This window comes from Rattus norvegicus, chromosome 3 (assembly GCF_021556685.1).
Source record: "Rattus norvegicus strain SHRSP/BbbUtx chromosome 3, alternate assembly SHRSP_T2T, whole genome shotgun sequence".
NCBI classification, from domain to species: Eukaryota; Metazoa; Chordata; class Mammalia; order Rodentia; family Muridae; genus Rattus; species Rattus norvegicus.
In genome coordinates, this window is record NC_141536.1 from 152,897,642 (window position 1) to 152,911,699 (window position 14,058).

Here is a 14,058-nt window from a genome sequence, read left to right on the forward strand (position 1 = left end):
AGTTTTATTAATATATAACTTTATGCATTCTATAATTTCTTATCCCTACATATCCAAAGGAGACCGGGAATGATTCTCAAATGTTGTGCAAAACTCATTTCATAACTTTAATAGTTTTTTTTAGTTTCTGAATTAAAGTATCCCATGTTTGTGTTCTCTTATTCCACGATTGAGTCTCTTGTACTATGGCTTTTTCATAATTCCAGTAAATTCCTTCGGTTTCTGGTAATGGACTCTATCTGACTCCAGCAGTACGTGACTCTGTCTCATTTTCCAATATTTCTAAACATGACTCCTTCAAACTTTCTCTACAAGTCTAACATTAATCAGGAACTACCATTGTGCAGATATTACAATTATTTCCAAGATGAGAACATACCACACGCACCTGGGCCATTATGACTGCGCTGTGCTGTGCCCCATGCCTCGATTTTTAATTGTTTAAGAACCATTACATCAAGGAACAACTAGTTTCACAAAATTCACCAGAGCAGAAGGGGAAGGGAGTAGGAAAGTCAGATATAATAGAATAATTATGCACACCAAGGTCAACTGAAAAGCAGTCACGCACAAATGAAATCTATACCACTGTTGTCATGGTATGTTCTCCCCAGCACAAAGGTCCACTCATTTTTGGTTCTTTTTTTTTTCCCTAACTTTAGCTACAAGAGACAAGAGTAAAACCCCATATTCAATAAACTTAAAGGCAGAAATAAGGAGGTCACCCACCCTAAGGCACTGTTGGTGGAAACCAGCCAGGCTACCCTGCCACACAGCGCAGAGAGTGGGCACCACTACAATGAATAAATGTGTGATGGAAAGACAAGAAAGAGAGGAAAGTGGAAGGGTACATGAGGACAGATGTGGTACTGGAGACACAACAGCCATGGGGACCAAGGTGATGTGAGTGACCTGCCCTGCCACCTGTGTTCATGGTGATGCCCAGGTCTGTGCTACCTCCAAGGGCCATGTCTGGATCCATGGGCTTACTATGGCCAGGGTCCATGTTGATGTCAAGGTTGCCACCAAGGGCCACTTCGATGTCCATGGTCATGGGCCCTACTGCCACCAGGGCCATATTGATGTGAGAAGTCCGTGATGCCACCTGAGCCCATGGTGATGTTGATGGTCTGGGCTATCTCTGAGGACCTTGCCTAAGTCTGTGGGCCTTCTGCAGCCAAGGGCCATGTCTGTGTTGTCACCAGAAACCAAGTAGAAGCCCATGACCCAATCCCACTAACTGTAAAGAGCGAGCAAGCTACTTTTGCAGAAATGCCAATGATTGAAGACACACAGTTGAGAAAAAGGGACAACTCCTATCTCCACCCCCACCCCTCGAAAAAGTAGCAGCCTGAACAGGAAGCCATCAAAGAGAACCCGTTAAAAACTGTGCTAAGGATGCTGATGCTAGCTCGCCACAGTTGATGGCTTTGGGCAGGGATAAAGAAGAGGAAGGGCTCCATTGTATTTAAGGAACAGGCCACTGAGAGCTGGACCATGTTGGGGGCGGGGTGTATAGATAATGCAAATTGAACTTCTTTTTCTATTTCTTTTGTTTTGGAGGGGGAAAGTCCACAAGAGTTGGGGAGCCAGCATGGGAGGACTTGGGATGAGTGTGATAGGGGTGCATGATGTGAAATTCCCAAAGAATTAATAAAAATATTGTTCTTTAAAAACGGTAGAAAATATGTTGGATGAAGAAATGGTTGGGAGATTATACCCAGAGAAGGTCACCCTCCTCTCCAGCTCTGCTTAGTCCTGCAGACACTGAGGTCAAAAGTTAGTGACCAGAGTTATTGGAAGGAAGGAACGTACAAATCACATACACACATCTCATCTCTCACACATCACACACACCGGGCACCACACATATCATACACACACCACGCACCATACATATCACGCACACACGTATCACACATGCATACCAAGTGTGCACACACAAACACACATACATCACACATATCCTATATGCTCGTGTACACACACACACCACACATATCATACACATCACACATGTGCACACACATCATACATGTGCACCAAACGTGTACACACACACACACACACACACACACACACACACACACCATGCCCTCCTGCTGGTAAAAACACTTCTGCTAAGCTGAGTGAGGAAGACAATAGGGGGAGGGGCAGGCGAGCAGTGAAAACAGGAACAATCAGGTTTGTTCTGAGTCCTCTCTAATAACCAAAGTCTCTTCCCACAAAGAGGACTCTTGGGTGAGCGGTAAAAACAGGAACAATCAGGTTTGTTCTGAGTCCTCTCTAATAACCAAAGTCTCTTCCCACAAAAAGGACTCTTGGGTGAGCGGTAAAAACAGGAACAATCAGGTTTGTTCTGAGTCCTCTCTGATAACCACTCTTCCCACACAGAGGAGTCTTCCAGGTCAGCCACTCCTTGTCCGGGGTTCCCCTGATTGAGCCTGTCCTGATTTACACTTTTGACTTTTGTCCAGCTGGCTAGGTTTCTGGGGATATGATCTTTGTAAGCTGGGAAAGCTGTGTTTCTAAAGCAGAATGTCCACAGGGATGCTCGGGTCTCAGGGAGACAGGAAGTAGAATCTTAGGCAAAGACAGACAAGAGCTCCTTCTGTGGGAGAAGATGGGGTAACCCACACTGGGGGAGTTCAAATGCCTTCCCACCAAGAAGCACGCCAGACACAACCTGTGGTGAAATATGCCCTGGGCCTTTCCAGAAATCTCTCAAGGACTTGGGAAAACATTTCATTTAATTGAGTCTTTAGTGGAGGAATCTCGAGGTCTTCACAGTGAGCTGATTTTTTAGAAGTCTGACAAGACCTGAAATAGTATTTCTCAACCTGTGAGTCACAACTCCCCTGAGGGCCGAGCAATGTTTTCACAAGGGTTGTCTAAGAACATTGTAAAACATAGATATTTACATTGTATATTACATTACATTTGTAACAGTAGCAAACTCACAGTTATGAAGTAGCAACAAAAATAACTGTATGGTGGGGGTGTTGTGTTAGACGGCAGCTCCTATCTGAACAGATCACACCAGGCCAGCACAGTTCCGTGAGAAGAGGTTTATTGGGGGAAGGAAGGAAGAGAAGAAGGAAAGAAGGGGACAATGAAGAAAGAGAAGAGGGGGATGCAGTTGGGGGTCTCTGCCTTTTATTTAGGCCGTGATGTAATCACACCCATTACTGTGCTCAGGTGAGATGGAGCACAGGTGAAGTGTATGCTGGGACTGTGTGGCGGTTGCCATAGCAACAGATGCAGGCAGGTCCTTGCTGCCTAGGGGTGACACCATTGCTGGATTCGGAGGTGACTGGTGACTGTAAATTCAGTCTCTGATGTCAACATGAGGGGTCACCACAGCATGAGGAACTGTATGAAAGGGTCTCAGCATTAGGAAGGTTGAGAACCAGAGACCTGAAAGAAATCTCACTGGAAATCAAGCATCTGCCAGTTAGAGCCGAATGCTACCCTCAAGAAAGACCTGGGGCCAGGCCGAGAAGGCTCTGAAGCATTCACCAGAGAATAAGTCGTGTTTGATGCTTTGGTAAGAATGATTGGCCTCAGCAAAGTGCACAGATTAAAGTGTACAATTCGATGAGCTTTAACAAGTGAATGCACACTTAACTTTATATTTCCATCGCCCTTAGGTCATTCCCTGCTGTGCTCCTTCATCATCCGGTCTAAGACCCCAATCCTGAGATCCGCTTGGTTTCTTTCACTATACACCCATTTTGTTACTGCTGAAATTTCAGATCCATGGAATCACATTTTATAGAAACTTTTATCCATAGTTCTTTTACTCAACATGCTGCCGAGCCTAAATGATGTCGCCTGGGTTGAAAGACTGCTGCTACTTTTAACCCTACGTAATATTCCACTGTGTGTATATATGAGTCTCCATTAGTAGACACAGGGGTTGTGCCTGCCTTGGATATTCTGAGTACAGATTTAATAAAAATCTGTGTCCGGCCTTGAGCATACACACCTGACGTGAATCGCCGGTCAGAGAGTGGGCATACACTTACCTTCATTATAAACTACCAAATGTTTTCCAAAGTAATCGTACAGCTCTGCAGCACGTGTATGAGGTGGTGACCCTAGTGTATGGTTAGCTGGGTGCAAGAGTTCCAGGAGCTGGACATGGTGGCACAGCTCTAGAGAGGCGAGGATCATGAGTTTGAAGCCACCCTGTCATATAGCCAGGCCCACTTGCAGGGCTCAGCGAACACCTCTGTTTGCTTGCCACAAAAGTGTGAGGTCCTGGGTTTCATCCCCATAACTCTATGAAAAGAAAAATGTTTTTTCCACTTCCTCATGGGCATTTCATAGTGTCACATCTTCAACTCTCCGGCGGGCATGAAGTGATGTCTTACTGTGGATTGAATTCATGTTTTTCTGGTGGTTAATGATATCATCTTCTCCTGTATAGGCCTTTCCTATACTGTCCTTGGCCAGTTTTGAGCCATGTGTCCGTCTGTGTTCGTAGATTGTTAAAATACAAACATCGTCTGTGTTTTATGTTTATTCTTAAGTCCATAGTTCCTAGGGTAGATGTGTTCAGACATGTAGAGATGTAAAGTGTTTTCTTATTTTTCTGTTTTGTTTTGGTTTTCTTTTTTGGTTTTGGTGTTTCAAGACAGGATTTCTCTGTGTGGCCTTGACTGTCCTGGAACTCACTCTGCAGACAAGACTGGCCTCAAATTCACAAAGATCTCCCTGCTTCTGCCTCCCAAGTGCTGGGAATAAAGGTGTGCACCACTGACTGGCCAAGAATTAGGCTCGGCAGCATGTTGAGTAAAAGAACTAAGGATAAAAGTTTCTTTCAAAAAAAAATATCGGAGCTGGAGAGATGGCTTAGAGGTTAAGAGCACCAATTGCTCTTCCAGAGGTCCCGAGTTCAATTCCCAGCAACCACACATTAGCTCACAACCATCTATAATGAGATCTGATGCCCTCTTCTGGTGTGTCTGAAAACAGCTACAGTGTACTCATAGATATAAAGAAATCATTTAAAAATATTATCTTATTTTGTATACATGAGTACACTGTAGGTGTTTTCAGACACACCAGAAGAAGGCATCAGATCTCATTACGGATGGTTGTGAGCTACCGTGTGGTTGCTGGGAATTGAACTCGGGACCTCTGGAAGAGCAGTTAGTAATTTTAACCACTGAGTCGTCTCTTCAGCCCAAGATGTAAGTTTCTTAATGCTTATGGCAAAACTGTTTTCCAAGAAAAATACAGTAATAAGCACACTCTCCTCTGTATGTCTGAAAGAGACTTAGCATTGTTCTCAGTGACTAAACTGGGTTGCCTCTGTAATAGCAGGAAGGGCAGAGAACAGACTCCGGGCCTCATACCTGAGGGCTGAGAATACTAGCCAAGTAGATACTCCCTAGAACACATTAATAAATGTGTGTGACAGGCTTAGCCATCTCTCCAGTGGTGACAAGAACTCTAAGCTTGATTTACACTGGCCTTAAGTCTAGGTCCTACTTTGTCACTTCCCAGATGTGTTCCCAAACAAGTCCCTTCCCTTTTTTCCACCTCCCTTTAATACATCCGCATATCGGAGACAATGATGGCGTCTGAGACATTCTGATCTTCTGTGAAGACAGACTACCCTGGCTCGTTCTCGCTGCTTTAAAACTACACCCCATGTAAGTTCTCTCTGTTCCATTGCTGACCTTGGTTCCTGGGATATAACAAACACCTGAGGAGACCAAAAAGACCAAAGGTGGGAACCAGAAAGGTTGAAGACTCACCCCTGTGCCAAGGGCTGATGTCAGTAAAGGCAGGACACCGTCTGCTCTAAGAACAAGCATGTCGGAAGTCCAAGCTTTAACCTCTTCGACTCTTTCTGTCCTTGGTTTGTGGAGATCATGGCTCCTCCTCACCACTTGGGACTCCCCTCATGTAAAGTCAGTGTTTTAGTGGTGTGACTAGAAAGAGTGTTGTACGGGGCCTCAAACTCCTCCCTTAGCCCCAGTACCACCTAGCTCAAAGTTTTCAAGCTACCTTTTGTGATATAATTTCACACACGCCCGCCCCTGGTCTACCTCACAAAATCTTATATCCCACTTTTAAACATGAAAAACACTGTATGGACCCCAATTCACAAATTACCTAGAAAGCACCTAACTTACACTCCTCAAAACTATCCAAGTCAGGCCAGAGAGGTAGCTCAGTGAAAGGCACTTGCCGTCAAGACTTGATGACCCGACCCGGCGTGGTGGCACACACTTTTAATCCCAGCACTGTGGAGGTAGAGGCAAGTGGATCACTGAGCTTGAGGCCATCCTGGTCTGCAAAGTGAGTTCCAGAACAGTCAGAGTTACATAGAGAAACCCTGTCTCAACCAAGCAACCAAACAAACAAAACCGAGAAGACTTGATAACCTGAGTTCAAACCCTGGGGCTCACACAGCGGAAGGAGACAATGGATTCCATAGATTCCCACAAACTACTCTCTGACTTCTGCTTGTGCATCCTGGAATACATAAGCTCACACACACAATAAAGAAATAAATGTAATTTTTAAATGATCAAGGCTACCATGAAAAAAAGGAAAGTCGTGGAAACATTCTGGAAATACAAGAATAAATCCTGGGTAGATTCATATAATATTGGAAAAATAATAAGAAAATGTAAAAGAAAAAAAAACACTGACGCTACAACAATTTGTCCGATTGGTGCGTCTGCTGAGGTAAATAAATCACGAGAGACGATCATAAGAGGGTGAAGGCTGCCTGCCTGACTCCACCTCTCTCAAGGTGCTCTGTGGATTTAAAATCTAGTCCTTAACAAACATTCTGACTGTGAGTGTTTTGTCTGCATGTATGTCCATGCAGTACGGGAGGAGGCCATTGGAGAGCTTCACATCAGGACCTGCCGGAACAGGAGTCCCAGCTGGTCGTGAGCCGCCTTGTGGGCGCTGGGAACTGAACTCTGGGGCTTCTGAAAGAACAGCCAGTACGCTTGGCTGCAGAGCCGTCCCTCCACCTCCCTCACACACTTGTTATGTTTATCTCTACAGTTAAGTTTCCTGGCCAGGGCATTCTTATCTGCCACGGAATGGGTACGGGAGAGGTTCTGGCCTGAGAGAAGAATAAGGGGGAATAATGGAATTGCGCTACAATCTCAACAAATACACAGTGATTCAAACTCCACCCATGCTCACCAAACCTGGTGATTAATCCCAGCATTCGGAGGGCAAAGATAGGTGGATCTCTGTGAGCCAAAGTCCACAAGAGAGTCCCGGGCCAAGCAGAGCCACATACTGAGACTCTGTCTTGATTTAAAAAAAAAAATCCCCTCTCTCTCTCTCTCTCTCTATATATATATATATATATATATATATATATATATATATATATATATATATGTTTCTGTATATGTGTGTATATATCCATATATTACGTATAATATATATGACTATGCATATATTACATGCTACATAGCATATAAAATCTCTATATGTCATATATACTCTCCCTAAATAAAATACCATATATTATATATATATATCATGTATAATCTGTCTATAATGTACATATGTAATCATGTTTTATATATTTACACACATTACATATACATATACATGATCTCTAACTCTTTCCCTCCCCTCCTCTCTCTTATGCCTATTCCAATCAGCTCCTAAGACGACCAACATCGCATCCCTCCACTGTGTCCTTGCTGGGTCACTACTGACTTCCCCCACCATGCTCAGCCTCTGTCACTAATCCCACAGTCTTCCTCCATAGTTTTCCTTCTAGGACACCACGGTGTTACAATGTAACCCCTTCCTCCCCAGTCTCCAGGTGCTCCTCAGATTTTCCGCTAATCGCTCCTCTCCTCCCCAGGCTCTGCATCCAAGGCAGCAGAGAGGGCAAGGGTAGGTTTGGGTCTGCTAGACACACAGGCATTCGCTTCCCGTCTGATCTCATCCGATACGGAGCCTCCACATCAGCTACACGATGATGACTTGTCTCTCCAGTCTCTCTCCTAACTTCCAGCTCACAAACCCAACTGACTTCTGATTTCTCAACCTGAGTGCTTCCTACGCCTCTCCCGTTTAATGGCTCTAACACTGAATCCCGGGTCGGCTTTACCTTTTCCTGTCTCTGATGCTGACATCATCCTTGAGTCACTCAGACCAAAAGCCTTGACGTCATTTGACTCATTTACTTTCAAATGCTCTGTGTAATCCACTGGGAAACCTGACTTGCACTGCCCTTAGATGTAGTTGTGAAACTGAATTTGAAGCACCTGTAATTTCCTAAATTAAATGATTCCCCAAAAGGAGGTCGGAAGGTTCTGTCTTCACCTCCATTTCTTAATACGACGATCTAACACAGCTTGGCCTGCAGTCCTTCCCAGGTGCATCGGCTGGCAAGCATTAGTCTCCATCCCACTGAACTTCCAGCTCCCTGACACCCGGCTCCCTGACACCCAGCTCCTGATCTCTATCCTCATTCTCATAAGAGCACCATGGTGGTGCACACTTGTAGTCCCAGCACCAGAGCAGGCAGATCTCTGTGAGTTCAAAGTCAGCCTTGTCTACAGACTGAGCTCCAGGACAGCCAGAGCCACACAGAGAAACCCAGTCTTTGAGGTTGGGGTCAGGGGAAGAAGAAAAGAAAAAAAGCTTCCTTGTTGTGCTTTCCCCTGCCTCCTTGTGCCTCCCATGCCCACAAGATGCACATCTTCTAGTTTAATCTCAGAATCAGGAGGTGTGCCCAGCTTCCTCCTTTGTACCAGGGTACAGGACTCTCTGTAAGGCTCTCCAAAGTTGGGGAAAGTGGTGTATACCTGACCATAACCCCGGAGCTCAGGATACAGAGACAAAAGGAGAACAAAAGCTCCGGCTGAGCCTGAGCAAAACCCTGTCAGGGAGGGAGGGAAGGAGAGAGAGGAACAGACAGACAGACAGACAGAGACAGACAGACATACAGACAGAGACACAGAGACACACAGAGAGATACAGAGACACAGAGACAAAGAGACAGAGACGAAGAGATACAGAGACACAGAGAGAGACTCATCAAGTTCCTGACCTCATCTCTATCCTGCCACCATTCACTCACTGACACAGCACCAAATGATGAGCTCGGTGCTCATTTTACCCCTTCCCAGATGTGCAATGAGAATTACAACATCTATGCTGTGAGCCAATTCTGAGATTAACCACAGTGATGGATGTCTAGGGCCTGGCACACGGCAAGCACGCAAATGATTGTTACTGTCATCCCTGTAATTACTGCTGTCCTGGGAACAGTGCTCCTCATGCATGCTGGGGTGGAATCCCTGCATTTAGGCTTGGGATTTGCAATGGAGGACGTGCTGTCATCATCTTACAGAGAAGTTAAGGTTCAAAGGGTACAAGTGACTTTTTCTCCTGACATACAGCTAAAAGCGTGGCAGAGAAGTAATTCAAGCTCAGGTAGGTCTGGCCTTAAACCTTTGTTCTTGCCATGAGAAACATGTCCTCCTTGGAATTACTTAAAACCCAAGTTAGGAAAACACGCAGCTGTACTCCTTCGAGAGAGTAATATAGAAATGCACCAAAGCCTTATAAAATCTCTTCAGGTGATTGGAATTATGAAGCTCGAAGTCATATTATTTATCTTTGACCTATAGAGATGCAGATAGTATTTCTGGTTGATTACAGGTTTTATTTCTGGGGCCTGGAGGCCACCCCTTTCTAGGATGCAGAGCATAAGGAAATACCATGGGTACATAGAACATCAGACACCAGAGGGATTCAAGGGCCCATGAGTCTTCTGTTCTCCAGGAGACAGCCAGGTCCTGTGGGACAGATGGGACACTTCCTGGAAGAGGATGGATTGGATGGCTTCTACTGGAGAATGTGACTAAGGTCTTGATCTAGTTTTTATTGATCAGTATTGGCATCCCATTCACCTCAGGTATTTTAAAAGTGGTATTTGTTTACTGTCGTTTCCTTTCTGCTTTCTCATTCACTGTGTGTTTCCCATGTCTGAGATAATATGTAAGCATGACAGACGGATAAAATCCACTGGGGATTCTATTTCGCTTGGGGCTGACACCTGGGGTCCAGATGCAGGCTCTTTTCAAGAGCAACACTAGCACATTCTACATAGTAGGCCTTTTTAAAAAGACTTATTTATTAATTATATATGAGTACACTATAGCTGTCTTCAGACACACCAGAAGAGGGTATCGGATCTCACTACAGATGGTTGTGAGCCACTATGGGGTTGCTGGGATTTGAACTCAGGTCCTCTGGAAGAGCAGTCAGTGCTCTTAACCACTGAGCCATCTCTCCAGCTCCATAGTAGGCTTTTGATTGTTAGATTTTTTTTAATATAAGAATGTCTGGTTAAAGACCACAAAATTCTGGGAATAGCCACTGCCACCATCCTGCCATGACCTTCCTTGAAAGCCACCCTGCACACTAATGAAATCTGGAAAGAATTTCCACCCTGAATCACAGTCCATTTCAAACACGGGGTAGGAAGGTAACAGAGAAAATAAAATTGATCACAGAAGGGTGGAGGTGTGGTACACACAGAGACCACAAAGGTAAAAGTGCCTGACAGAAGAACTCAGTGGACATTACTCGCTAAGAACTCTCCTTTTCTTTGAGCAGGAGGACTAAAAAGTTTGGGTCAAGTTACCAAGTAAGTCTTTGTTGAGAGAGGGAAGGAGGAAGGAGGGGAATAAAAGGAGAGAGACACAGTCCAGACCAAAGTCACGGACTCCGACCGGGGGGCAGATCAGCTAACACAGGTGTAAGGAAGCCCGAAGGACTTACACAGGTCATTTGAGGATCAGCTCCTCACTCTAACCAGATCCTTCTATCCCCTCATACCTCAAGCCTCCTGTCCCAACCATCTCCTTAGGCTTCAACCCAAGGCTGCTGGAGGCATGTGCCTGATCTCGGCTCTGACAAAGGCCCCATTCTTTCTGACTGGCCACAGCTGGAGCCCACGTGTGGCAGCCCGTGCGTGGCTGGGAGCCAGGAGGTCTCCATCCAGCTCAGCGCTGGCAGTAATTTGACATATAAACTCGAGCAAGGCACCCTCCCCTCTGCGGCCCATGTCTCCCTTCAGTAAAATAGCAGCAACAGCACTGCCCTGTAATCCCCCTTGGGTGGCATGTGGTTCTGCTGAGCTGCAAGTGATGGGAAACTTCCTTGTGGATCACCATAAACACCAGTCACGGTGACTATTAGCACTATTATCATCATGGCTATTCCTTGATTCACACACCAAATGCCCTCCACTCCCTCTCTCCTCCTGCCCTTCTGGAACGTGGCTTTAGAGAACACAAGGCTCCTGTCACTCGTGCCCTTCCCCTCCCTAGTCCTCTCTCTCCTCTAAGGTATCCAGCCTTCTGTCACCGGGTATTGAGTCCAGATCCCTCCCTTTCGCCCGTTCTGACCACGCCCTATTTCTAACCATTCTGATGAGTCAGGAAGGGGCCTGGACATTAAGGGCTTGGTGAGTGATTTGGGACACCTGTCTTCCCCTCCCTCACCAGTTGCTTCCTCTGACAATGAAAGGGACAATGCTCCAAACTACCCACCACAGTGTTGCCTTGAGAATCACCTGAGATCCTGGAGGGTCACGTGATCCAGGGGCTCACACGGCCTTGGTTGTCTGAAACCTGTCTAAAACCCTTCCATGTATTCTCTTTGGATCAACCATCACTCTCTCTTCCCTCTTGGCTCCTCATAAGCTTTAAATGCTCCTAGGAAAAGGGAACAGCCAAGCAAGTTAACAAGGGTGAATCGACGATGCCCTCCAGTCCAAAGCAAAATAGTACGATCCAACACTGAGAAAGTGTGCTTGGTTCGGGGAAATGGACCAAGAGTGAACGATGTCTTCCATATTAGTTAGCTGAGACTTCCTTCCTCCCTGGGCCACGGACCTCTTTGCAGTTCTAAACTCTCAGCGTTAAAGAGAAGGGTCATCATTAGCCCAAGCTCCAGGGGCCAAAGGTCGCCTGCTGGGGCTCTGAGATACGGCTCTAAATCAGAGCTTCAGGCGCCATCCTGTGACTACTGGGGAAATTGCAGACATAAAGAAATGGTGAGGACAGGAAGCAGAGAGGTAGGTGTTGACTGCGTTCAGGAAAGAGGAATGGCTCTAGCTTCCACCAGTCCTCACAGTTCCCCAACAGGAAGTGCCATAGTCCCTCACCCACGCAAGTCTTCTGTCTGGCCCTGCTGTTTACTCACGGTGGGTGTGCTCTCAGACAAGAACCTGTGGCCCCTGGGACTGACTTTCTTTAAATTTAAACTTGAGGGGTTGGGCAAGGTGAGATCTCATGCCAGGCTCTACCCGGCTTGCTTACTTTATCTGATCATGGTATCTAAGAAAGGTCCAGATCACCTCAGCTCCTGTGCCGAGCTGCTCCTGACCCACATGGCCAATCACAGAAAGTATCACTATACCATTTAAGGTTTGGCTCAAAGCTCCCGTCCACCCCTTTTTTCTTGCTTTCACTGTCCTTTATCTGACATGCCCTTTTTCTATACAGTTGTACATAGTGGACTTCCCTCCCCTCCAGCCTCCAGCTTTCCTCAGCGACACGAGTCTCCCTTCCAGTCCAGCCTTAGCAGTACAGAAATCAGTCGACCTAGCCTTGGCCCTGTATGGTAGAAGAATCGTGTTCCCTTCAACAATTTCCATGTCGGAATCATGGGCACCTGTGAATAAACCTGTAACTCTACACAACAAAGGAGACTTCTACAGGTCTTTTTTTTTTTTCTAAGTAGAAGTGTCAAAGTCATAGCAATATAATCACAGAGAAAGAATCACAACATCATCACATACATGCATGCACATGTGCACACACATACACACAAGAGAGAGAGGAGGTGGAGAGAGGGAGGAGAGGGAGAGGTAGAGAGAGCGAGGAGTGTTAAGATCAGAGGGCTATGGGACCGTGAGCCAAGGGCTTTGGGAGGCCTCTAGAAGCTACAAAGGAAAGCAGACCCCTCCAGAAAGAATGTAGCCCTGCCAACCCATCTTGGACTTCCGGCTTCGGAAACTGTAAGACAGGGGATTTATTTTGCCTTTAAGGCCCACATTTGTTATAGCAGCAATGGGAAAACGATAACATGTCAGTTCAGCCTCTGGCTAGACATGGGACTTTGGGAAACTCCATGGCTCCATTTCCTCTTGTCCAGAATGGGAACGATGAAGGCAATAATTACTTTTAGCATTTATCTTCACATTATTAGGACCATTACCATCATCGTGGCTGTTCCTTGGTTCACACACCAACTGCCCTCCACTCCCTCTCTCCTCCTGCCCTTCTGGAACGTGGCTTTAGAGAACACAAGGCTCCTGTCACTCATGTCCTTCCCCTCCCTAGTCCTCTCTCTATTGAGTCCAGGCCCCTCCCTTTCACCCGTTCTGACCACGCCCCGTCACTGACCCTTCTGGTGAAGTAGGAACAGGTGGTGGGGTGGAAGTCAAGAGAATGACCTAGAGAGTTGGTCCTCTCCTTTTACCATGTGGGTCCTGATGATCGAACTCAGATCGCAAAGCTTGCTGGGTAACTGTGCTTGGCAGCTGAGCCATCTTGCCACCTAAGATACTAATTATCTCACAAGGCTGCGTGGGTACAAACAGATACCATGGCGATATTATGAAATCACTTAAAACCATGTCCAAGACGTATTACTGTAAGAATAATTGCTAACTACCATAAACGAAGGACCTAAAACACATGCCGGTCACAATGTCAGGTACCTTAGCATAAATTCCTCTAGCCACAGCCCTGCTTCTCCCAGTTACACCTTGTCCCAGCTTTAACAATGGCAGAATAAACCCAGAAGAGTTTATCTGAGGCTCTTCGGAACTGAAAGTATTTTAAGCTTTAGTTTATCTAAAGCGTGTACCCGGGAAGTTTGTGTTCCTTGCTGGTAGAGGTGGGGTGTGTGCGTGGGTCAGCTTTGTTTCTCGAAGGAGTGGCAGAGGGAGAACTAGAGGCTCAGGGGTGCCACCAAGTGCCAGAGGCAGATGATACAAGCCAGGTGGAGCGCATCTCTCATCCCCCACTC